The sequence below is a fragment of the Ambystoma mexicanum genome, chromosome 10, assembly GCF_040938575.1.
Source record: "Ambystoma mexicanum isolate Mex_15411 chromosome 10, UKY_AmexF1_1, whole genome shotgun sequence".
Classification (NCBI taxonomy): Eukaryota; Metazoa; Chordata; class Amphibia; order Caudata; family Ambystomatidae; genus Ambystoma; species Ambystoma mexicanum.
Genome location: NC_090932.1, coordinates 964,781,942 through 964,809,494, shown reverse-complemented (window position 1 = coordinate 964,809,494; position 27,553 = coordinate 964,781,942). Strand labels below are relative to the sequence as shown.

At 44.0% G+C, this 27,553-nt stretch overlaps 1 long non-coding RNA gene across 1 annotated transcript in view; it reads left to right on the top strand.

Moving 5' to 3' along the window:
* LOC138493260 (uncharacterized) overlaps positions 1–27,341 on the top strand; it is a 30,519-nt gene extending 3,178 nt beyond the window's left edge. The window contains exon 2 of the long non-coding RNA XR_011276335.1: positions 27,191–27,341. This is a non-coding gene — a long non-coding RNA (uncharacterized lncRNA). The remainder of the gene's footprint in view (positions 1–27,190) is intronic.
* The last annotated feature ends 212 nt before the right edge of the window (positions 27,342–27,553 follow it).

Here is a 27,553-nt window from a genome sequence, read left to right as displayed (position 1 = left end):
ACAAGCACCGGTGACCCATCTGGGCACGCACCGCACCGCGCCGACATTTCTTCCTGAAACAAAATGTCGGGCGCGATGCGGCATGAAGTCGAGGCTCGGCTTCTCCCGGTCGCCTAGCAACGAGTTCATTTAAACTCGAACTCCCGCCAGCAGGCGGAATAGCCGGCGGCCAGTCGAAGGCCAGTATAAGGCCCTGTTTTGCCCCTGTTTTAGCGCATGTGAGCGCAACACCCAATCTACATTCCTGACCAAAACATTCTGCTGTGTTGGAGCCCTCATACCCGGACGCATCTCCGACTGCACCAAGTAGGAGTAGGAGCTCTCCTCACTCACTACAGAAGCAGCAGGCGATAGGTTCCTTTCCGTATTCAAGGTAGGCCAGCTGACTCTCTCTGCTGCACTTTAGATCTCGGCAACACATCTGTTCTCCCCACCTAGATAATTGAACCTTAGCATTCTAACCTGACAGCATGCACCGATAAATTTGCGCTCTGGCACACTATTACCGTCTTCACTCATGGCACTTTTAGCTCATCAGCCTCAGGCACGTCTCGGAACCCAACTGCTGCCCTATGGCTTTTTTGGCCTAAGTGTCCTACCCGAACCCAGGCGCTGCCCAACCTAGCCTATGTTCTATTCTGGACTCAGACGCTGCCTCATTGCATCACGTGATGCACCTAGGGTCTACAACATACCACACCTTATCTATGTTGTGCCTTATGGTCGCCAATAGACCACACATGATTTGCGCTGTGCTGCTGATTTGTGTTGTGCCTTATGGTCGCCAATAGACCACACCTGATTTGCGCTGTGCCTCTGATTTGTGTTGTGCCTTATGGTCGCCAATAGACCACACCTGATTTGCGCTGTGCCTCTGATTTGTGTTGTGCCTTATGGTCGCCAATAGACCACACCTGATTTGCGCTGTGCCTCTGATTTGTGTTGTGCCTTATGGTCGCCAATAGACCACACCTGATTTGCGCTGTGCTGATGATTTGTGCTAGGCCCTACGGTCGTCAATAGGCGAAACCAGCTACCTCATGTATCCCAATGTGTTTTTGGGCTGCACTATGACTCTCGCATTTAGGTGATACACTGCCATAGCTAGATCATCCTTACCTGCCTAGTCTGCCTCTACCTGCACTTGCCTAGTATGCCATTACCTATACCTGTACTAGCTATGATAACATGCTGCACTCTATGCTGCACTCAGCCCGCCTATGATAGCTACATTTAGCCTGCCTACTGAAAGATATACTTATCAACTGTACTGCCGAATGTACTCTAGTCAACTGCCACCGTCCCAAACTTAGACCCCATCTACTATACCTGAGCTATCGGCCTTATCTGCACAGGCCCCAACCCTGATCAGGCCAGATTACATAACCTCACTCTAGTTCTATTTGCCACCCTCCACGGTGAAGTCACAAGATGCAAACCCTACAAGCCACACTAGCCCTTCTCACTCTAACTATACTCCTTGTCCACATACCTACACTCATTCCCACCACTGAACACCCCACCCTCCAACGCTCAGCTCACTCCCCGGCCATGACACAGACTCCACCTCAACCATCATTGAGTCGGAACTGCCTAACCGAAGAACCTCAACCACACAGAACCCTCGAATCTAAACCATGCAACACCATATCTAGAAATGCCAGACTCCGAGCCAGACTTGCAAAACTATACGAACCACGTGCCAGAACACTGACCACATCTAACCGTAGCAAACCCTTACCTAATAAGGGCATAGAAAAACCACACAGCCCACACCCAAAGACACAGAATGCATGTATGCACACTTCTGCCACAACCCATGAAAAGACATGCACTCCCCCATCCACCAGCCCAGCTCTAAAAGGTGCACTAGTTAATGCTAGGTCCTTGATTGCTCATGCCATTGAGATTGCTGATCTTATCCAGACCGAAAATTTTGACTTTCTGGCCATCACGGAATCCTGGCTACATGCCGCCGCAGGACCAGCCATTATGCTAGCAACCCCCAACGGCTACACCATCCTAAGGGCAGACAGAGCTGAAGCCCGCGGAGGGGGCATAGCCCTTATCATTAAATCCAACCTATCCATCAGGCTACTGCCCCCGAACTACACTAATTCATGTGAAAGCCTAACAGCTAAACTAGCCATTAACAACTTCCAAACCCTTACTATTCACCTGATTTATAGACCTCCAGGCCCTATTGGAACCTTTGAGGAGGACATCTCTACCATCCTATCGTACAACCTAAAACAATCATCACAAGTCATCCTGCTAGGGGATCTTAACCTAGGCTTCAACGACCAAAATGACCCACAGGCAACTAGAGTAGCCAACCTACTCTCTGAACTAGGCTTCTCACAAAAAGTACTTCACCCTACCCACAACAAGGGTAGAATACTCGATTGGATAGCAGACCACAACTGCAATGCCTCCATCCTATCGATCTCCCCACTAATTTGGACAGACCACTGCCTTATAACATTTGCTCTAGATACAATCAGACCTACGACCTCCCCAGTCCAGCCAGCACCATCCATCCCAACCAGAAACAAGAAAAACATCACCCCGGACAACCTACTCCCGCTCCTCCTCCCCACACTTAACTCACTACCTGACAATCTGGACCCTGAAACACTAGTGAACATGTACAACAAAGTCATGTCCTCCGCCTTGGACACTATTGCACCACTCACAGTGAGACGCTGCAAACCTAAAGCCCATCTCAACTCCTGGTACACCCCCCACCTAAAAACTCTTCGCCCCAAAAAAAGACAAAGCGAGGTCGCATGGAAATCACAACCATCTGAAGAAAATAAAAGCACCCTGAGAGATATATCCACCCTCTACAAACAGGAAATACTGGCGGCCAAACGGGAAACATACAACACTAGAATAGCCCAAGCTAACTCTAGCATGAAAGAACTCTTCATCATCCTAAAGGAAATAGAATCCCCCATCCCAGTGCCTGACAACTGTGTCAAAGATAAAACTTGGTGCACCAACATTCAACAAGCCCTAGCCAACAAAGTAACAACTCTCCAATCGAAAATTGCCACGAAAAAATCCTCGCTCAGTCTCGACACTAAGCCCAAAACAGCTATCACCCCTCCCAAAAATAACACCAACTACCCTCGCTTTAAGTTCTCTAAAGTATCGACTATTGAGACAGAAAAAATCATACTGTCACTCAAACCTTCCAATTGCCAGGGGGATCAATGTCCACCTCAACTGATAAAGGACGCAGCCAGAGATCTGGCTCCCTTTATCTCAAAACTTATTAACGCCTCTTTCTCTACAGGGACCATACCGAGCAACCTAAAAGAATCTTGGGTACTCCCATTGCTTAAAAAACAGACACTAGACCCTGCCATACCCACGAACTACCGCCCAATCACCACCGTACCATTCCTCTTAAAAATCATAGATAAAGTGGCGTACTCACAAATACAGAAACACCTTGAAAACAACAATTTACTAGGAGTACGACAGTCTGGCTTCCGTCCCCAACATGGAACCGAAACTGCCCTCTTAGACCTAAAAGCGCAAATTGATGAGCTAAGGGATCAAGGCAAACTAGCCTTACTCCTCCTCCTGGACTTATCAGCCGCATTTGACCTTGTTGACCACAAGGCCCTTTGCAGACACCTAGATATAGCTGCGCACTTTTCAGAAGAAGCCACAAATTGGATCCAATCCTTCCTCAATAACAGGACAATGAGAGTCTTCTCTACCACTGCGGCAGCAGACTCCATCCCCATCACATGTGGAGTGCCCCAGGGATCCTGTGTTTCGCCTACACTCTACAACATCTTCACTAAGCCCCTTTTCGATAATCTGGACCTTCTTGGCATCACCTACACTAACTATGCAGATGATACCCAGATTCTCCTACCACTTACCGGTGATTACGACAAGGATTTGGACTTGGTGAACAGAGTGTATCTCATCATCCAGGCATGGCTGGCCACACACGGTCTATGCCTGAATGATGACAAAACTGAAATCATCATCCTGGGCACACCCTCCACCCTCAAAAAACTGGGCCCCAACTACTCCTCCTTTAATATCGACAACAACCAAATCACAACCGCCCACGCGGTTAAAACCCTGGGTTTCTACCTGGATTCCACCCTTTCTTTCAACAAGCAGGTCAATGCGATGGCTTCAGCAACCGCCTACACCTGCAAATTGATAAGAGCAGGCAAACCCTTCCTATCAAACGATAGCTGCATCACACTTGCGAGAGCACTCGTGCTATCAAAACTGGACTACTGCAACTCACTCTACATTGGGGCTAACAAGGAAGTCATCAAAAGAATCCAAATCCTGCAGAACAACGCGCTCAGAGCAGCACTTCGCATTCCTAGGAGAGCCCACATCACTGCACTCAGACGAGCTAACAACTGGCTCTCTACGCAGGAGAAAATCCAACTAAAAGTTGCCTCTTTGGTCCACAAATGCCTTAACAACGCCGCACTGCAGTACCTATCTGCCAGATTCACCAAACTAAAACCAACAAGACTTACTAGATATGCTAACTCCAATAACCTTTCCATACCTAGAGTCAAACTGACGAAAGTCGGTGGCTGCAGCTTTCAGGTTAAGGCAGCTCAACTCTGGAATGCCCTACCATCCACCTTAAAGTCTGACCAACCCTACCCCACCTTCAGACACAACCTTATAACGTGGATCAAAAACGCAGACACTCCTTAGATCTCCTACTGCCTGGACCTACCCAAGCCTAGGAACTCCTGTTTAGGACTGTAAATACATGCTTTCGCATTCTTTACATGTTGTATATTTTTGTATATTTTTGCGTATATTTCTGTATATTTTGCATATATTCCTGCATTTTGTGTTGTATATTATTCTTGCTGCTCTACTTAACCATGTAATCCTGTAAAAAAGCTTTGAGCTGTCTTTATAAAATGCGCCCGGTTACCCGTGGGTCTGGTGCGCAATATAAATAATAAAAACAAACAAACAAACAAACGGAGACATCACACCGACGATCCTGAAAGGGAAGACATCATTTTTAAAAGCATTTCGCTTCGATCGCTGCAGCGCTGCATTTCACTCACCTTTCCTGGGCAGCTCCATCTTCAGCAGCGATCATTCGGATCCGCAGCCACTTCCCAGAGCCTAGAGAGAAAAAGACAAGAACACAAGGTGAGAGAAGGAAGGGAATAGGAAAAGCTCAGTTTCCTTCTAAGACTTACCTTTGGGTCATTCCCATTTCATTTCGGGTCCTGCCGCTTCCTGGCATTCCGGACCCCGGCCCCTATGGGGAAAAAAGACAAAGACATTGAATGAGCGAATGCAAAGACATTACCCGAACGCTCATCCAGAACTTACCTGTCATTTATTGGAACTGCACGTTTCACTTCGGGTCGGCGCCATATCTCCGGCATTCCGAACCCCGGCCCCTAAGGGGAAAAAGACATAAGCGTTAGCGCTTGCTGCAATAAGACAATGAACATTGTTATTAAGCTTGAACTTTTGAACTTGCAACAGAACTCTTACAGCGCCTTACCTGAATAGTCAAGCTTATTTGAACTTCCATCAAACCTCAATCCAGTGAAGTAACTGGGTTTCAACGTGCCCCTGCATCAGAAGCAGGATGGAGAACTCATCCTTCCAGACCCTAAGGTGAGACTTCACAGGAAATCGTGGAAGGGTATCGTGGAGGGTTGGAAGGGAGTGGGAGGCTTGAGCATTATTCCGTCAGTAGGTAATACTCCCTTTTCACGCACAGGGGAATATTCCTACGAGCCAGAGAAGCCAGAGTAGAGGGGCCCTACCTGTCCATCTTCAGAGTCCTGCGCTTCACCATTGAAGAAGCATCAGCACTCAAAGCCAGACCTGCGCCTCCGTGGGAATCAGGTGAGCGTGACAGAACACGAAGACTACCCACAATTTCCCACCCGGGCGCTATGGAGACTTCCGAGACAGATCAGCTAGCCCAGCTTTTGGGGGAATTACGGGCAGAAGTGCACTCAGCCCGCCAGGAGACTAACGCTCTCAAAAGAGAACTGATCCTATCCAAGGAAAGAACAGATGACCTGGCCAAAAGGTTATTGCAGGCCCAGGCAGGGCACACTCCTTTACCTAATTCCGGAGGTACTTCCACATCAATGGGTTTGAATAACCCGGTACAAATCAATCTACCTGGACACATGCCTTTGGCCCCGCCTGAACGTTTTGCGGGGGATCCCAAGAAATATGCCGTCTTTATGAACCAATGTCGTTTATACTTTCTATGCAGACCCGGGGCCTTCCCTAACGACCAGACCAAGGTAGCCTTTATACTATCTTACCTCAGTGGCAGTGCTGCCGATTGGTCTATTCCATTGGTAAATCAGGATGATCCCATTCTCCAGAATTTTCAGGGTTTCCAGGCCAGCATGGAAAGATTGTTTGCTCGACACTCTCAAGGACAGGCCCTTGATAACGAACTGCTATCCTTACGACAAGGTAATCAGGATCTCCTGTCCTACATTGCCACCTTTAATAGACTGGTTGTGGAAACTGGAGGGCCAGAAAACAAAAGGATCACATTGTTTCATCGAGGCCTGCGCAGAGAGCTTAAGGATGTTCTAGCTCAGATAGTAGATCCACCCCAGGTCTGCGCAGACTACATAGACTTGGTGGTTCAACTTGATCACAGACTTCAAAATAGAAAAGCAGATCGGTTCAAGTACGAAACCCGAGTACCGATCAAAACCCACGCCAACTTCAAGAGTACCGACGTATCCGAACCTATGCAAATCGGCGGTGTTAAAGGACCATTAACGCAGAAGGAACGAGAGAGAAGGCGGCAAATGCAACTTTGTCTGTATTGCGGGACTTCCGGTCACTTTCTTCGCAATTGTCCGGTTAAACCACCTAAGAAGGTGGTTGGAGCCACTGATAACGATTTATTGACACCTGATTCGGGAAACGACCTAGCCCGACAAGCGTAGGGGTCCGCTTGCCGAGCTTGAAAACAAATTCTTTGACCTCGCATTTTGTCATGCCAATGGTGCTCGTGGACCCAAAACAGCCTCAGCAGTTGCATGCTATTAAAGCATATATCGACAGTGGAGCTATTGGAAATTACATAGACCGTGAATTGGCTTCCAGGATTAAGCTCCCTCTCCACCCGAAAGTAACCCAAGATGTCATTACTACAGTAGATGGAACCGAAATAGCCTCAGGGCCTGTAACGCATTCCACTGTTGAAATGACACTGGTGGGTCAGGATGGACATTGGGAAGCAATCGTGTTTGATGTGATTAAGGCCCCACAATTTCAAGTAATTCTTGGAATTCCTTGGTTAGAAACACATAATCCGAGAATTGACTGGCGAGCAAAGAAGATAAGTTTTCCTGATTGTGAACCAACTTGTTATCCAAGAAATCCAGTTATGGGTCTAGTCTCAGCAACTTCCACCCCTGTACAGCTACTGTCAGAATACCAAGAATTCCAAGATGTTTTTCAGAAGGAACAGGCTAACACGTTACCTCCCCATCGGTCTTATGATTGCCAAATCGATCTGGTACCCAATGCTCAACTACCTTGTATTAGGATTTATGCTCTTATGGAACCTGAGAACCTGCATTTGCGTCAGTATTTAGATCAGTACCTAGCCAATGGTTTTATTCGCCCGTCCAAGTCTCCTGTCTCCTCAGCTCTGTTCTTCGTGCCGAAAAAAGAGGGCGACCTTAGAACATGTATAGACTATCGCGCCCTAAATCAAATAACGATTAAGAATTGTTATCCCCTGCCCCTGATCCCTGAGCTTATCGACCAGGTGAAAGACGCTTGTGTGTACACCAAGTTAGATCTTCGAGGAGCTTATCACCTGGTGCGTATAAAAGAAGGCGACGAATGGAAGACTGCATTCCGCACCAAATTTGGGCTCTTCGAATATCAGGTGATGCCCTTCGGTTTGTGCAATGCACCTGCCGCCTTTCAGTACTTTATGAATGATGTTCTTCGGGAACTTATCGATGTCTGTGTCATTGTTTATATTGACGACATCCTGGTGTACTCTTCTTCAGAATCCGATCACAGAAAATATGTTAGGGCAGTTCTTGAGAAATTGCGCCAGCACAGACTATTTGCAAAGCTCGAAAAATGCGTTTTTCATACCACAGAAGTTGAGTTTCTCGGATTCATCCTGACACCACAAGGAGTCCGAATGGACTCGCGAAAGGTGGACGCCATCCTCAAATGGCCATCTCCCAGCTCGGTGAAGGGTGTTCAGAGCATGCTCGGCTTCGCCAATTTCTATCGAAGATTCATCCCGGAATTTTCCCGAACAGTCCAACCCATCACAGCTCTCCTAAAGAAAAACAAACGCTTTGAATGGACTCTTGAGGCCGAACAAGCATTTCAGGACCTGAAAACCAAATTCACCTCTGCACCAGTATTGAAGCACCCGCACCCAGATCTCCCTTACATTGTGGAAACTGATGCATCCAGTTCGGCCATGGGAGCTGTCCTGTCGCAAAGAGACCCAGAAACTAACCAACTACACCCTGTGGCCTTTTGGTCCAGGAAATGTTCTCCTCCTGAAATCAACTACGCAATTACCGACAAAGAGTTACTGGCTATTAAATCTGCTTTCAAGGCGTGGCGTCACTACCTTCTCGGGGCAAGACACACCATCACTGTAATTACGGACCACAGAAATTTACAGTATTTAAAGACGGCCAAAGGTCAATCTTCACGACAACTCCGATGGGCTCTATTCTTTGCGGAATTTTATTTTGTAATTACCTATCGCCCTGGCTGCAAGAATGGTAAAGCGGACGCCTTATCCCGGATTGGCATGGAAGAACCCAATTCGAGTTTAGAACCTGTGCCAATCATACCTGAACAAAGAATCTTAGGCCTAACTTCATTGCAAACTATTGAGGACATCCAAATGCAAGTAAAACAACTTCTAGACTCTTCAGCCTTACTGGAATGGAGTCAAAAGGGTCCTCATTACACCGTTAAGGATGATTTACCCTACTTCCAGGAGCGGTTGTTTCTGCCAAGTAAAGAATTGCAAGAACTTGTTATTGCCCATCATCATGAATAATTAATGGGAGGACACCCTGGTATCGCTAAAACGGAGGAAAAAATCAAACGCCACTTCTGGTGGCCTTCTTGGAGAAAAGACATAAAGTCTTTTGTATTGTCTTGCGGAATTTGCGCCCAAAACAAGGGTCAAAAGAAAAGGCCAGCCGGCCTACTTCAACCCTTGGATATTCCACCGGCACCATGGCACACCTTGTCAATGGACTTTATAACTGACCTGCCTCCTTGTGCTGGTTACAACACTATTCTTGTAATTGTGGATCTATTCTCCAAAATGGCCCACTTTATCCCTTTAAAAGGTTTGCCTTCAGCTTCCACCTTGGCCAAGGAATTTCTGGAGAATATAGTTTGCATACATGATTTCCCTTCCATATTAGTCTCGGATCGTGGAAGTCAATTTATCTCCCATTTTTGGAAGAAGTGTTGCCAACTAGCACAAATAGATGTGCGGTTATCCACCAGCCACCACCCCCAGACCGACGGACAAACCGAGAGAACCAATCAGACTCTCGAGCAATATCTTCGGTGCATGTTACTCCAATCCGAGTTAAATTGGAAAGACATCCCTTGGATCGCAGAATATGCATACAACAATTCAGTGCATTCTGGAACCGGACAAACTCCTTTTTATACTTTGTATGGTCACCATCCTCGGACCTCTGACCTAGATCCACCTCTGACCCTGGAAATGCCTGCAGTAAATCATTTGCATTCCACAATAACCCGAGCCTTCAAAGAAGCTGCAACTCATTTACAGCAAGCCAAGAAAAAGTACAAAGAAAACGCTGATTTGCACCGAAGTAAAACTCCTCCTTACCAAGTAGGAGACCAGGTATGGCTAGCAACGAAACATTTACCCCTCAAGGGCCCGCGAACCTTCAATCCCAGATTCATAGGACCTTATCCCATCAAGGCTATAATCAATCGGGTGGCCTTTAAACTGGATTTACCGTCCAACATGCGTATTCATCCAGTTTTTCATGCATCACTTTTGAAGCCAGTACAACCAGGGACCCGACTGTCCAAGCCTCCAGACCAAGTTCAAATTGAAGGGGAATTAGAATTCGAAGTTAAAGACATTTTAGACTCCAAGGTGTTAAAGTCAAAACTCTTCTATCTTGTTGACTGGAAGGGATATGGACCTCAGGAGAGATCGTGGGAGCCTAGTAACCATGTTCACGCACCTCGATTAATACAAAGGTTCCACCGGAGATTTCCGAACAAGCCAAAAACCCCGGAGGGAACAACCTTGGGAGGGGCCTTGAGGGGGGGTACTGTCATGATGCCTACCTCCAAGGAGCCAGGTCCGACCCAGCAACCCCAGAGGCAGGCATCATTCCTCCCAGGGAAGTGCCAGCGGGCCCAAGCTGGGGCCCTTTGGACACAGTCCTGGCGCCTTAGGCACCAGGCTCATGTTGGACCCCTGTCCTGGCGCCTTAGGCACCAGGCTCATAAATCTAGACATGTGTTTAAGTGATTTAATGTGCACTTACCTGATGCAGACCATGCTGCTACATCCAGGCCCACTTTACCTGTGGGACTACTTTTGACCTGGGTGTGGTCGGGGAAGGATACATACCTGATCGGTGGAAGGATACATACCTGGAACTTCTTCCAAAGCTATTTAAACCATGCCCGATCAGCAACTCACGCTTCGCGTTGTTCTGCTCCTCGCAGCTGGACGCTCACCTTGTCAGCTCATGCATCTGGACTTCAGCCACGCCTGTCAGCATCCTGGGTCACCTGCAAAGGGAGATAAGAGAGAATTGGAAGAGAAAGAAGACCTTACCTGCTAAAGCTGTATCACAGAGACATCACACCGACGATCCTGAAAGGGAAGACATCATTTTTAAAAGCATTTTGCTTCAATTGCTGCAGCGCTGCATTTCACTCACCTTTCCTGGGCACCTCCATCTTCAGCAGCGATCATCCGGATCCGCAGCCACTTCCCAGAGCCTAGAGAGAAAAAGACAAGAACACAAGGTGAGAGAAGGAAGGGAATAGGGAAAGCTCAGTTTCCTTCTAAGACTTACCTGTTGGGTCATAACCATTTCATTTCGGGTCCTGCCGCTTCCTGGCATTCCGGACCCCGGCCCCTATGGGGAAAAAAGACAAAGACATTGAATGAGCGAATGCAAAGACATTACCCGAACGCTCATCCAGAACTTACCTGTCATTTATTGGAACTGCACGTTTCACTTCGGGTCGGCGCCATATCTCCGGCATTCCGAACCCCGGCCCCTAAGGGGAAAAAGACATAAGCGTTAGCACTTGCTGCAATAAGACAATGAACATTGTTATTAAGCTTGAACTTTTGAACTTGCAATAGAACTCTTACAGCACCTTACCTGAATAGTCAAGCTTATTTGAACTTCCATCAAACCTCAATCCAGTGAAGTAACTGGGTTTCAACGCGCCCCTGCATCAGAAGCAGGATGGAGAACTCATCCTTCTAGACCCTAAGGTGAGACTTCACGGGGAATCGTGGAAGGGTATTGTGGAGGGTTGGAAGGGAGTGGGAGGCTTGAGCATTATTCCGTCAGTAGGTAATACTCCCTTTTCACGCACAGGGGAATATTCCTACAAGCCAGAGAAGCCAGAGTAGAGGGGCCCTACCTGTCCATCTTCAGAGTCCTGCGCTTCACCATTGAAGAAGCATCAGCACTCGAAGCCAGACCTGCGCCTCCGTAGGAATCAGGTGAGCGTGACACTATGCCACAGCCAATGCCAACACCATACATGGCTCCTCCGGCTGCGAGCAAGGCCACACTAGGTGTATCATTGCCGCAGCGCAACCATAGGAAAATAAATCGTATATATCAGGCATTTATGTATCGGAATAAAACAATATATAAAGGGCAAAGGCGCAAAACCTATGCTACCTTTTTGTGCTCTTCCAAAATACCTGTTTTGCCAATTACCCCCAGTATCCCTATTCATGTTGACCCAATTGTTACCATAGCCAATCCCTTTCAGCTCAAGACTTTGCCTTCTAATTCTAATAAGGGGGGGTCCACCATGGTTCCTAAAAAATTGAAAGTCAAGAAAACTAATAATAAAAAATTGTTATTGCCCACTGCAGTTGTTCCAATTGAAGAACGTCAAACGACCCTACCTAAAGAGTGGCTCAAAAGTGCCATAGAAAAGAAAGAAAAACCTAGCTCTATATCTAAATCGGGCCAAGGTATTTCCATACATAGTCTTCCTATGGCTGCCCTTCAACTGACACAAGTTGCTGCGGTTCAATCGCGTGCTCCCTTAAACAGAGCAACAATATTAAAGTTATTTCATAAGATAGTTCCACTTCGAGTTATAACATCAAATGATATTTCCCTTGTGGACCAAATTGAGCTAATCGATCATTACACTTCTAATGTGTGCTTTAAAAATGATGCTACTCTCACCTATGTCCTTGGATTTGAAGAAAATCTGCTCAAACTTGGATATATTGCCCAAGCTGTTGTGATTCCGCCTACTAAACGACCTATCGATACTACGCAGATGGATGCAGCTCAAACAGCTAAGAAACAAAACTCTGCTCCTGTAACTACAATAAGAGAACCAAAATCTAGATCCGCTAGTCTGACCCAAAAGTTGGTATCTGGGAATCCGGCTGTTAAAGACTCTTTGGCCATTGAAGTGATCCCTGAAGGCTACTGGCAATGGTTGCCTCTATCCTTTAGGGATCACTTCTCTGGGACTCGGAAATGACCAATATTTCCTGAATTCTTATGTTCTTGGAACACCCGGGGTCATACTCATATGTTCGATGCTGATGGTTTCTTAAGCAACATCGACATATATAACATAGCCGCTCTCCAAGAGACTTGGATAACTGCTGACATCCAAATCGACAATCGTTCTACAGTTCATGAAGTGGCGACTAAAGGTCCGATGGGTCGCCCGAAAGGTGGGCTACTTATATCGGTTTTGAGCCCATGGACAATAGAAAAATTACCCCAGTCATCTTCAAATATCTTAATAGCCAAGATCACAAATGCAGACATTAGCATTATAATAATTAATGTTTATGATCTGCCTAAAATGTCACTCATCTCTAAAAATATTAAAGTGATTGATGCTGCATTAAATAAATATTCTCTCTTCTTTCCAATCTGGCTCCTTGGTGATTTTAATACTAAAATAGGTGAGATTGCACCAGTTGAGCAAATGGTGGATGGCCCACAGAATGAATTCAAACCCTATTATACAAGATAGCAACAGACAAGGTAAAAGTGGCACAAACTTTTACAATCTCACAATATAATACACTTGAATGGTACAACTCTGAGTGATCCTCATATGGCTCCCACGCGCATATGAGGCTTGTCTGCAGTCACAATTGATTACATATTTTCGAATGCGCTTGCTTTGCCATTCATTAAAGATATGGGAGTTGTGTGTCGCGAGGAGAGCAATCACCTGCCCCAATGTCTTCTGTTTGATGTCAAGCAGAAAGTTCATATATCTTCATTGTACGACAAAAATGGTCAGATATTTTTGAATGATGGCTTGAATCGCATATTAAAGAAAATGCATAATATAGATCAAGCAAATTCAATGGCTCAGGTATTGTTACCACCTTTTATCCAGTCTTACTCTCTTTGGCTGATCCCAGATGTCAAATTAATCGAGCACTTCTCGGACACTATGACCAATATTCAAAGATCCAGTATTGAGCAGCGTTCATACAAATCTGTCTTGGAGAGAGTTAATCTCTTGCGTCCTGCACATAAAGATAATGATAAAGTCATTCAAATGGAAAAAATAAAATTACGTAAAAACATCAAAGTGTTGATTCACTCCAAGAGAGAGGTGTCCGATGAGTTGCCGATAGCAGAACAAATTTGTGACCTAAAAAAATGCCATAATCGGTGGCTAAAATCTCATAAAAAAGATCTTGAGTTAAAACTTTGGCATAAGATAGTGAGACTTTCCCTATTAGGTGATGGCAATGCAATATGGCATCTTTTAGCTAAAAACAAAAAAAGGGATCTGACAATAAATTGCATTAACGAGGAATCTTGGGCCAACCATATACCTTCAACAATAGGCAGTAAAGAAACTGTCGCTATGGCCAGGCCCATCCCCGATTCTCCGTGGGAATGTAAAGCTTCCATATTAGACATCATAGCAATTATTGAAAACCTAAAATCATCTCGTGCAGGGGGCCCTGATGGTATATCCAATCTTGTATTAAAAAGGGATCCACCAACATGGGCTGCTGTTTTGCACATATTATTCGCCCATATTGGTACTCACGGAATCTTACCACCTTCTTGGAAAGTCAGTAATATCCTGACGGTGCACAATAAGGGTGCCTGGGATGTTCCATCTAATTTTAGAATGCTTGCCATGTTAGATTCAACATCTAAAGTCCTCACCAAAGTTTTACTACATGAACTGAATGCTTGGATCGATTCACAGAAGATTCTTCCTCCCAATCAGATTGGTTTTAGACCTAAATCCAGTACATTACATAACCTACTTATTCTAACATCAGCAATCGAACACTCTTGGGCGTGGCGGAATTTACCTGTATATTGCGCCTTTATTGACTTTTCCGCCGCATTCAATACTGTTTGTAGGAATTTACTATGGCGTAAATTGGTGGATTGGGGGATTCCAAGCGGCTTGCTCCATATGCTGATGCTTCTTCATGCAGACACATCAGTCAGTGTTCGCCTTAATGCCCTGGGGAAATTATCCAAATCCATGCCTACCAAATGTGGTGTTAAACAGGGTTGCATGATAGCTGCAACACTTTTTAACCTATATTTGGCCAATATGATCGCCTCTTTTAACATCTATGCTGCCAACCCGATCAAAATAAAAAATGTAGCTTTGGGATGGCTCGGCTATGTTGAGGACCTCCTACTCCTTGATTATACTCCTGCCGGCCTACAATTTATGTTGAATGCTTTAGCCAACTATGCATCTAACAATGGCCTAATAATCAATAATTCTGGTCTTCACACAGAAGTTGAGGCCAAAGCGTTTACATTGGTTCTTAAGCGATGTTTCATTGGAGAAAGTTTCCACGTATAAATATTTAGGTCTAATCATAGATGGTAAGCTTACATGGTTCCCTCATTGGGCGGAAGCAAAACTGAAATGTGAAGCTTCGGTCAATCTACTAAGTGCATTTATTGGTCGTAATAATGGCTACAGTGCATCGGCTGTTTTATCTATCTACAACTCGAAAAAATAATAGCCATGCTGTCATATGCAATAGCCATTTGGGGACACAAATTCCACAAAGCTCTTGTTAGATTTGAAGCCAAACTTCTGAGGTGACTATTGCGTCTTCTGAAATGCATTAGCATTGAATATCTGCACCTTGAATTTAATATAAAAGATCGAAAGATGCAATGACATTCATCGATGAAGTGACAACGATGATTGATACTCTACTCGAAAAAGAACACCCGCTGGACTTGATTATATGTGGTGACTTGAACGTCGTATGCATTCCAAACACAGCACCTGTTGGAAGTAAGAAATGGACCTTCGTAGGTTGTCGATGCTAAATGGCAACACTAGGGGCGATATTCCCGCCAAGCCAACGTGGAGACGGCTTGATCAAAACTCGGTCCTCGACTATATATTTGTTTCCGAAAATATCCACAAGAGAGTACTGCATCTTGAAGTTCTCAAAATGTCTCACAGTGACCACGACATGGTACAACTCACAATTAAAAATGACAACTCTTGCATTCAAGAGAATTGGTCGTGTGTGGTGAACACAGGCTCCAGTAGAATTCGCCTAAATCTTCTGGATAACGAAGTTTCAGTCATTAAATCTAACTTCGACATGAACACAGCGGGCCTGGAATACCAACATCTCCTGACCCAATACGAAGAACGCAAGCACACTCTGAAGCATGTCGAGCTACGGCCAAAACATAAATTTGATGTGTTGGTTCTCCAACGAAAAAGATCGATGAGGCAGGAATTAAGGAAACTAAAAGGCCAAAACAATGAAACCGTGAGAGAGAGCAAAAGGGCGATTAAGCAAAAATATAAAAACTGGCTTAAAACACATGCGGCCACTATGCTCCAAAACGACTCAGAGGACATGTTGACTAAGATGGAAGGAAAGAACTCAGTGGAATACTGGAAGCTGATAAACAACAGTCTGGCACCTCAACACGCCTTACAGGCAAACGCAGTCTCAGAAAAAGCATGGGCAGAGTTCTACACGGCCCTATTTGCCAATGACGCAGAAACTGTAGACTGTGAACTTAATGCCGTAAACCAATGGGAACTCGTGTTTGAGAGAGAAGACATCCTACTCACAATTAAAAACATGCGTGAATCCAGAGCCCCAGGGCCCGATGGTCTGACGAACTACACAATCAAGCGTAACCCGGGCCTATGGGCAGATTTCTGTGTCATTTTCTACTGCAGAATTGTTAAGAACCGCTCCACCCCTAAGTCATGGAAGAGCGCTGTGGTGGTCCCAATTTTTAAAAAAGGGGACCGAACTAACCCATACAACTACAGACCAATAGCGCTCTTTGACGTCCTGGGAAAGATCTACGCTATCCTCCTCCAACAAAAACTCCGAAAATGGGCTGAAGAATCCAAACACGTTGACCCAAGACAAACAGGGTTTGTAAGAGGGGTTGGTTGCAGCTTAAACCTGCTCCTGCTAAACTTAGTAAAGATGGAAGCAATTAGATCGAACTCAAAGATCTACTTGGCACTGATAGACCTATCCCACGTGTTTGACAGTATCAACAGGGAGTTGCTGTGGAAAAAATTGACCAAGTGGAACTGTCCTCCCAGTTTAGTGGACGCAATTCGTGAATTACACACGGACACCTCCATCAAGATACGACTAGACATGAAGGGCACGCTGTCCACCCCTATTAACACATAGAGGGGCATGAAACATGGCTGCCCCTTGGCAGCAATCATCTTCAACTTGTTCATCTCCGACGTAAACGAGGCATTCCACGGCGCAACCACGCTTCCGCCTAAAATCCACGGCTCTCCTTTTGATTGCCTAGTCTACGCAGACGACATCATTCTGGCAGATCAGACCCCAATAGGTCTTCAGCGCAAATTGAACCTCTTGGACGCCTACATTTCATCTAACAGGCTCCACATTAACAAACAAAAATGCAAAATTATAATATTGGAGAGAATATCTGGTCCCAGTGGAAAAAGCAAGAAGAAGAACTGGTACCTTGCAAAGGAACGAATTCAGGTCGTAAAAAACACCACATAACTAGGCATGAGGATCAGTGCAAGTAGGAACGACGCACCTTGGGCTGAAGTGGCAAAAAGCAAGTGTCGGCAGTTAGCGTGTCAAGCCTTGCTGATTAATAAAAAATTTGGCAAATTCTCACTAAAACTAACCATCATGTTCTTCCAGCAAAAAGTCGTCCCTGCCCTAATCTATGGCGGAGAAAACGCTTTTGGGTGCACGAGTGATCTGTGGAGCTCGCTTGAAAACATCTTCTGGATCCGAGTGTTACAGCTTCCGAAAGGTAGTTCAACTGTCGGCATACGGTACGAATTGGGCCTCATCTCAATTCACGCAAGAGTCTCATGGAACCTGTTGTGCTTGTTCCGAAAAACCATGATGAAGGCTCCAGCGGCCCAATTTCGTATCTTGCACAAACCTGACACGGAAACAGCAAATACCATCCTTTCTAAATGGAACTGTCTTTGTCAAGATGTGCTAAAAGAGTACGACATCACTCTCCTGATGCTAACAGAAAACCCAGACATGGCAAAGAGGAAGATCTGGAGACTAGACTGGATTAAGACCTGCGACTCAAGACTAAAATCAAAACTGATGAGAGAGGTCCCAAGAGAAGCAAAAGCTTGTGGCCGCCGCCACACTTCCCTATCCCGCTTACCAAACCAGCATGCCAGAGCCCTATAAATGCGCTTTAGACTAAACATATTCCCAACGAAAGAACGTCTAGGTGCTTGGGCGAAGCACGCCAAGCGTGATCTCAATTGCCGCTTCTGCAAAAACGCTAATGAAACCTTAAAACATCTGATCATGGCATGTCCGGAATTTCAGTACCAGAGAGGACTTAACTTTGGCCCAGTGATTAACGTCCATTGGTCACGGAGTGTTGAAGAGTGGTGGAAAGTCCTCTTTGAAGGGTCTAACAGAGCAGTACTGTTTGCTCTGCTAAACTTTCTCAGAGTGATAAAAATGCGGTTAGATGAAGCGAAAGTAAATTAACCAGGAAAGCTAAAGCTGAAAGTCTGTGGACCAAGGCTACGGTCAATGGAGTCGCAAGTGAAAATTGGACTTGTCAAATGGAAAAGGAGGGAGGGAGAGAGGGAAGATGATGATGTGTTATTTGTTTTTGTTTTCTTTTTAAAGGTTGAACAAACCAATAAAAATAAAAATAAAAAAAAATTAAAAAATATAAAAGGCATATGGAATGTACATTTATCTCAATGTGTATTGCTCCACCAACGCCTGACCATGATGTCAACTGATACTATAATCGTCCCATACATGCAGGCCTTTTTAAGTCTGGATGTTATTCCATCATTGGGTATAATTGGTACTTTGAAGCGTATCCATTGTCACTGGCTATATGAAGGAAGTAATTTGTATGTTACAGGTAACATCAAATTTTGGCTGAAGAGAAAACTTACTGAATTTGCTTTTTTACAAAATATCCTTAATTTAGAAACTTTGTCATCTGCCACTGAATATTGCCATTATAGATGGTCCCGCAAATCTATTCCTAAATACTTATTAGCATACCCGAATCCAAATATATTTAGGACCTATCTTCTCTTAAAATTTAACATATCAGTTGCACTTTCACCATCAAGTTGGATGAACAAGACAATTTACAATCACAAATATTGCAGACTATGTGGATATCTCTTAGAAGAAACTCTGGTCCACCTAATTGTTGAATGTGAAAGTCTGCACTATCTTCGTATGAAATATTTTAAGTCTTTTAAAAATGCTACTACGGTGATAGATATTCCATGTCTATGGGTGAAGTTTCTACAGGGTGATGATATTAATCTAATTTATTTTATTGTTAGATTTTATATGCATATCGTTGAGATTTTAAAATGTATTATATAATTGCACATCTGTAATATGAGGTAAACATTGCAAATGGCACGAAATTAAGATGTTTTAATTTTCTTAGGTATTAATGTGAATGAATTTTAAATGCTTGTTTTGTAATGGTATACAAAGCTGTTTCTATATGTATATTCAATAAACTTACTTACTTACTTGTTATTGTCTATTTTGAAATTCAAGTAGAGATGGCCTAGTTTGAGGAGGTTAGGAGGGGTGCCGAGAATGAGGAGTTCCGTTTTGTCATCATTCAGGCATAGACCATGAGATGCCATCCATGCCTGGACGATGAGGTACACTCCATTCACAAAGGCCAAATCCTTGTTGTAGTCTCCAGTCAACGGGATTAGGATCTGTGTATTATCTGCATAGTTAGTGTAGGTGATACCCAGGCCATCTAGTTCATCAAAAAGGGTCTTTGTAAAAATGTTGTACAGAGTAGGCGAGACGCAGGGGATGTGTATGGGGTCAGCGGCTGCTAACGGTGAGAAAACCTGCGTTGTTCTATTGTCAAGGAAGGATTGGATCCATCCTATGGCTTCTTGTGAGAAGTGAACGGCAGAGTCTAGATGGTTGGAAATAATCTTATGGTCGACCAGGTCGAACACCGCTGAGAGATCGAGTAGCAGTAGTAGTGCTGTCTTGCCATTGTCTCTCAGGGTGTCTATTTGTGCTTTAAGGTCGATAATCTCAGTTTCCGTTCCATGTTGTGGTCTAAAACCTGACTGACGGACTCCTAGGAGCTGGTTGCATTCCAGATATTGTTGGATTTAGTGGTATGCCACCTTATCTAGGATTTTAAGCAAGAACGAAACTGTGGTGATGGGGTGATAGTTTGTGGGTATTGCCGGGTCAAGTGTTTGTTTTTTAAAAGTGGGAGGGCCCATGGCTATTTAAGGTTGTTGGGATGGTGCCAGTGGAGAAGGAGGCATTTATAAGTTTGACTATGAAAGGGGAGAGGTGGCGTGCAGCATCTTTTATAATTTGTGCTGGGCAAGGTTCGCCGTGGCAGTTGGACGGTTTGAGGGTAAGGATAACTTTTTCAACTTCTAGGATGGATACTTTCTTGAAGTTCAAATGTAGTGTGGGTAGAGTAGGAGGAGTGGGAGGCAAGGTGGTCGGGGGCAGGGGTGCAGAGATTTTGTTGAGGTTAGGGGCAAGGAGGAGAGTTTCTTTTTCATTGTTAATCTTGGCCTGGAGGGTAGTTATCTTGTTGGGTAGGGCACTCTGAATTCTGGTGCGCCAACTTTTGTCCTTGAGACAGGTGTCAGGGGCTTGGATGGGCTTTCTATCTCTTTGAGGATAGTGAACAGTTCTTTGGTATTTGAGTTGGCTTGAGTAATACGTAGGTTGTAAGACTCTTGTTTGGCAAGGATAATTAATTTTTTGTAAAGTTAAGCTAGTTTGCTGAGGTTATTTTTATTGGTGATAGATGGCTCTAGTCTCCAGATTTGTTCACTTTTGCGTTTCTCTAGTCTGATTGCTTTCAGTTGAGGGGAGAACCAAGTATTCACATGTTTTTTCGGTTTGCTCTTTCTGATTTTCAGTGGTGCTATGGTGTCTAATGCAGATAGCATTAGTTTGTTGTACTCTTCTACCAAGCTAAATGGGTCTATATGGGTGGGAAGAGCATTCAAGGTGGGAAGAATCAGGGGAGTGAGTTTATCGGCTGTAATTTTTTTGTTTGTTTCTGGTATGAATGGCTGGAGCTATACTATCAGTATGTAGGAGAGCTGTAGCCTCTAGGGAGAAGGAGACCAGGTGGTGGTCGGACCAGGGCAACAGTGTTAAGGAAGTGATGGATGTCTGGCAATTGTGCTCTGCAATCCAATCAAGGGTCCTACCTTTAGTATTGGTAGCATCTGTTACCTTTTGGGTGAACTCTAATTTCTCAAGGGAGTCGTTAATCTGCGAGGCGTTCTGATCTGATGGGTCTTTGAAGCCAAGTTTGAGGTCTCCTAGCAGGAGACATAGTGAGGTGTTTTTAAGGTTATCAGATAGGATATTGGTAAGATCTTTTTTTGAAGGAGCCTAGTGGGCCTGGGGGTCTGTAGATAAGGTGAGTAGATAATGTTTTGGTGTCAGAGATTGTCAGCTTGGCCGCGAGGGATTTGCATGAATCTACATTTAGTGGAGAGGTGAGTCTCAGTGCTGGGCTAGTTTTAGCAATTATGGCAAGGCCTCTGCCTCGTGAAGTGGTGTGATGTATTCTTAGAAGGGGGTTAGACCTCTGGGATGGCTAGCAAGATCGCTGGTCCAGCTGCTGAATGCAGCCAGGATTCAGTGATAGCGAGGAAATCAATTTTTTCAGTAAGGAGAAGGTCAGCTATTTCTGTGGCATGGGCCACCATAGAGCGGGCATTTATTATAGCTCCTTTTATACTGGACTGTGTGGACTCCATGGGTGGTGCCTGGGTGTTGTGGTGGTTCCTTTGGTGGATTTTGTGGTCTCAAGTGAGTCGGCTATTGAGCTGGAGTGGGTGCTGAGTATTGGTGGCTTTGTGAAAGGGGGTTTTGGAGTGAGGCTGCTGGCCTCTTTGGTTTCTGGTAGTGTTATTGGAGAGAGGATAAGAGAATTTGGCTAGTGGTTCATACATTTTAGGAAGTCTGGTGTGGAGTTTAAGGTTTCTTTGGAGGAGACTACAAGGTCTTGTGAACAGTTCATTTTGACAAGGGGGTTTGTTATGGAAAGTTGTGTATGCATGCTTTGATGAAGGCAAAGTATGTGGCATGGTAAGGTCTAGTATCCTTAATAGGTATAGGATGGTCCTCAGTAAGACAGTGTAAGTCAATGGCATATGCATGATTTGTGTGTGGAATGGTTGGCTATTGGTCGGCTAGGAACAGTGTAGGCACAGGGGGCTAGGTTCAAAATATGCATACAAATCTAAATCCACGATGAGTGCAGATGCCTATATGCAATACTGTTACAATAGTCACAGTGGTCACAGTGCACAGATATCTAGTTTCGGAATAAACACAGATGTATAAATGTCTAGATTCAAAATAAGCACAGATGCCTAGATGCCTAAATGCTATTACAATGGTCATGGTGGTTGCAGTGAACAGATATCTAGATTCAGAATAAGCACAGATGCAGAAATATCTAGATTCAAAAATAAGCACAGATGCCTAGATGTAATACTATTACAATGGTCGCAGTGGTCACAAAGCTGGGATCAGCATGGGCAGAGGAGCTAGGTTCAGAGTATGCACCGCAATATAGATTCACAATGGGTACAGGTGCCTAGTTGCTATACTGTTGCAATGGTCACAGTGGTCACAGGCTAGGATCTGCATGGCTAGGTGCAATGCGTTTACAGTGGTTAGGTTGGACAGGGCAATTTAGGCACAGTTCAACAATGCAGTATGGACACAGAGCTGCAGGCTAGATGCGGAATAGGCTAAATTCGGAATGGGAACAGATCAGCAATTCAGCATGGGTACTAGGCTCAGTTTAACAATTCAGCATGGACACAAGGCTGCAGGCTGGGTGCAGAGTAGACTAGAAGCAGATTAGGGACAATTCAACAATGGAGCATGGACACAGGGCTGCAGGCTAGGTGAAGAATAGACTAGAGGCAGATTAGGCGCAATTCAACAATGGAGCATGGTCACAGGGCTGCAGGCTAGGTGCAGAGTAGACTAGAGGCAGATTAGGCGCAATTCAACAATGGAGCATGGACACAGGGCTGCAGGCTAGGTGCAGAGTGGACTCGAGGCAGATTAGGCGCAATTCAACAATGCTGCATGGACACAGGGCTGCAGGCTAGGTGCAGAGTAGACTAGAGGCAGATTAGGAACAATTCAACAATGGAGCATGGTCACAGGGCTGCAGGCTAGATGCGGAATAGGCTAAATTCGGAATGGGAACAGATCAGCAATTCAGCATGGGCACTAGGCTCAGTTTAACAATTCAGCATGGACACAAGGCTGCAGGCTGGGTGCAGAGTAGACTAGAAGTAGATTAGGGACAATTCAACAATGGAGCATGGACACAGGGCTGCAGGCTAGGTGAAGAATAGACTAGAGGCAGATTAGGCGCAATTCAACAATGGAGCATGGTCACAGGGCTGCAGGCTAGGTGCAGAGTAGACTAGAGGCAGATTAGGCGCAATTCAACAATGGAGCATGGACACAGGGCTGCAGGCTAGGTGCAGAGTGGACTCGAGGCAGATTAGGCGCAATTCAACAATGCTGCATGGACACAGGGCTGCAGGGTAGGTGCAGAGTAGACTCGAGGCAGATTAGGCACAATTCAACAATGGAGCATGGTCACAGGGCTGCAGGCTAGGTGCAGAGTAGACTAGAGGCAGATTAGGCACAATTCAACAATGGGGCATGGACACAGGGCTGCAGGCTAGGTGCAGAGTAGACCCGAGGCAGATTAGGCACAATTCAACAATGCTGCATGGACACAGGGCTGCAGGCTAGGTGCAGAGTAGACTAGAGGCAGATTAGGCACAATTCAACAATGGAGCATGGTCACAGGGCTGCAGGCTAGGTGCAGAGTAGACTAGAGGCAGATTAGGCACAATTCAACAATGGAGCATGGTCACAGGGCTGCAGGCTAGGTGCAGAGTAGACTAGAGGCAGATTAGGCACAATTCAACAATGGAGCATGGTCACAGGGCTGCAGGCTAGGTGCAGAGTAGACTCGAGGCAGATTAGGCAAAATTCAACAATGCTGCATGGACACAGGGCTGCAGGCTAAATGCGGTATAGGCTGAGTGCAGAATGGGCACAGAACTGCAGAACAGCATGGGCGCAGGGCCATAAACTAACATCTAGAAGGCCTGATTGCCAGCATCACGTTCAGTTGTTCTTTTCCCTGGGAAAGGAATGTCTTCATTCAGAGTTTGGCGGGACACTTGTGCAGGATTCACACATTTTTCATATTTCTACAATGAGGAAATTAGTTGTCTACCTTCCCTATAATGTTCTCATTCAGGCCTTGGATATGGTTTTGGGTTAGAAAAATACATTTCTCTTCCTAGGAATTTAATTTCTTTTTTAGCTGATTTATATTAGGCCCTGACACTTGGGTAATCACTGTCCATAGGAAATCATCAAAATGATGTGATGCTTCAAAATAGTGTTTTGCCATTGGTGCAGTTGTTAGATGGTCCAAACAACTACAATGTTCTATGATTCTTGTTTGGATTGTACGCTCTGGTTTACCATTAAGTAAGATATCTACATTGGTTGTTGTATGATAATAGGGTCACATCCAAGAAAGGAAATTTGCTGCAGGGCACAAAATGGTAAATAATGTGTATATTATTGTGGGCAGGTCACCTTTGCGTCGCATACTGAGCGGTCTTTGACCGAGGTGCCAGATGACTCATTGCGAATAATGCTGGTTTCAATTGATATTTCACGGGTCATTGTTCTAATTGGGTGATGAGATTCAGCTGCCTTCAGTCCTGAGGAAGACAGTGAGGAATTGCATGTACTACCTCATGTGATTGTTGAAACATGGTAACATTAAGTTAATCAATGTAGTACCTGGTTTTTGTGTCGATCTATTTCTGAATTCGATTGTACGGGAAAACCATTCGAAAACGTAGCGGTTTTCCACTTAGCAAAGTCTATGAAACTTACGATTATCTAAATGGTTTATGTTTTTGTAGTCTTAAGTAGACCTTTACCAACCCTTTTATGTGAACTTCTTGTGTGTCACTTGCTGTATTGTACCTATCAACTGTGTGGATGCAGGGATGGCTTTTATGATGAACGGACGCGCTTTTATGTGAGTGTTTGAGTTACGTCATTTAGTGTTAGGGTCAATTTTACTGCTGTGGTAAGTGGAATGCATGTCAGTATGCAAAGGATCAAATTAAATCAGTACTATCAGTACTATGTGGAAACATGAAAAAATCTATAATCTCTTAAATTGTAATACTAAATATACCATATATGTTTTACAATGTGTTCAGTATGGAAGGGGCACTGGAGCACTTAAACTAGTTTTGAGCATCTCTGGGAATTAAAAAATCAAGACCAAAAGTACCCACTGTCAAGAAATTGGACAAATGAGCACTCAGGAGACAACATTTAGTAGAGAAGATTTGTAGGAATACAACCAGTAACCACGGCCGCTAGACGTGTAGATTGACTACTTCATCTCTGATAACAAGAAGTGGCAATCATTAATGTAAAAACAGCTTTAGAACTGTGATGAATGAGGACACCACATTATGGGCATCATTGCAAATTTGATGGTATTTCAGTGGTAAATTTGCTGAAATACCACCAAACAGATTTACTGTTGCCGCCACTTGGTCCGATGGAATTATTGCCAGATTACAAGCGATGGTAGGCGCTGTTTGTCCCCATATATTGAAGTCCATAGGACTCCAGTGTGATCTCAGTGGAATTACCGCTGGTGGTAATGCCATTGATTTTGCTGATTTTTGGCCAGTAAATTGGTGGATTTTCCTCCAGCTTTTAGTTGGAGGAAAATCATCCACCTTACCGCCAAAGTTGTAGTAAGCCTGTAATGCAGTGGTAATGCAGTGGTAACAAAGTTACCACTGCATTACCACAGTTTTTTCCTGCACTGCCGTACTTGTAATGGGGCCCAATATATTGTCCTGCAATAATCTATCATCAAACTGGAAAATATGTGAGAGACTCAGAATAGAATCATATTAGGTGTTGAATGCGAAAATGCTGGAATTGTTTACTTTTTTGAGGGATTTGTCGGTTTGTTTCTCAGATTCAGAGATTAGAACCTATTTTGAAATCTTGAACATAATGCGGTAAATCTGCCCAATGACCATAATTTCCCTACATGCAACTGTGTCCTAGATATGATACTGCTGTCTTCCATATTTACACATATATATTTCCAAAAAACAAATCTTTCATTGTGATGATTTTTAATATGCTCACTGCCCTAATAATGCTTTCTGTCAATTCTAACACCTTTGATGACTTCTAGGCATGTTTATCAATTTCTATATGAGGAGTGATTTCTAATGTCATCATTTTTCTGATTTATCAGTGTGTCAAACACAGGTATAGTATACCAATACACCCCTCTCTCAAATAACTCTCCCCTTTTCCCTCTTCTATTTTATTGTTGTTATTATCTAATAACCTTCCAATTTTACACTGAATATGGTGGTTTAATGATCCAACTTTGTTATTGGTTATTTTTGTTCCATACACTTTTGAGTTAGCAAACGCTTATGTGGAGTACATTTGTAAATACAATGCTCTATTCTTTGTGTGTGAGATACACCTTGATAAAAATAATAACTTTTCATTAGTCATCAGGAAACTTGTGTTTTGTTTCCAAATGCATAAACAGCCTTTTTTATGCCGCACTTTTCACCGTTAAAATGGCAGCCCTTTGGACCTACTTTTCTAACTAGTATAATTGGTCCATTCATTAAGAATCTCTACAGTATGGTAAATTTGCTGCAAGGAAATGATACTTGCAATGAAACTGAAACTCTTATTTTGTAGTTTTCTAAATACTGCGTAAAAGCATACCCGATCCTGAGATCCTTTTTTGGGACTCCATATTTGATAATTACATTTACCAATGAAACTTGTTTTGTGGGCTCTACATGCCGACAGGTAACCTTTTTTTATTTCTTCTTCGTCTCGTGCCATACCGCAATCAAATTGTTCATGAGGTCTTGACAAAATGTTTCTATTTTTGTTTCCATACATTTTCTAATATATCACATACATACTGCTTATTTAAAATCAGAATGTGAAGATTGTATTTTGATATATTTGACACAGAGGTATCTTATTTAACCATCACATGTGTTCACAAATTTGTTATTTGTGTGTAATAGTTGCAATAGTTTTTTGGGTCATTTCCCTTTTAAATTATTTTCAGCAAAACAATATTAATTAAACAGTATTCGATGTTAATATGGGATTAAGTGCACTTCTCTATATTTTGGGTGGCCATCAGCGATTATTTGCAAATATTTGGAATGTAATTGGTATGTATGCATTTTTGCGTTCTACGATTGATACAAATCAATAATTTATTATTTGTACTCACAGGTGTATTGCTTCATTATGGAAGAACCCCGATGAAAGTCCAATTAACAGACCTGAAACACCTGTAGGCCCCAAAATGCTCTAAAATTGGCAGAACAGAAATGTATGAACTTTACAGCATAAAATAAAATAAAGAGGTGTTTTTTTATTATGATGCCCCGTTGTTATCCGGATGAATTTTGAATACATTTGTCTGTGATTGTTTTTATCAGATCAATGTAGAAATACAATTCTGACCATTTGGTTTGGGATCTATTTGAAAATTATTCTGTGATATTGTTAGGCTCTTATTTATATTAGGAATATAGGACGTGCTGCAAAGATTGGAGATTTCTGTCTACTTATAATAATGGAGTATTTATTCTG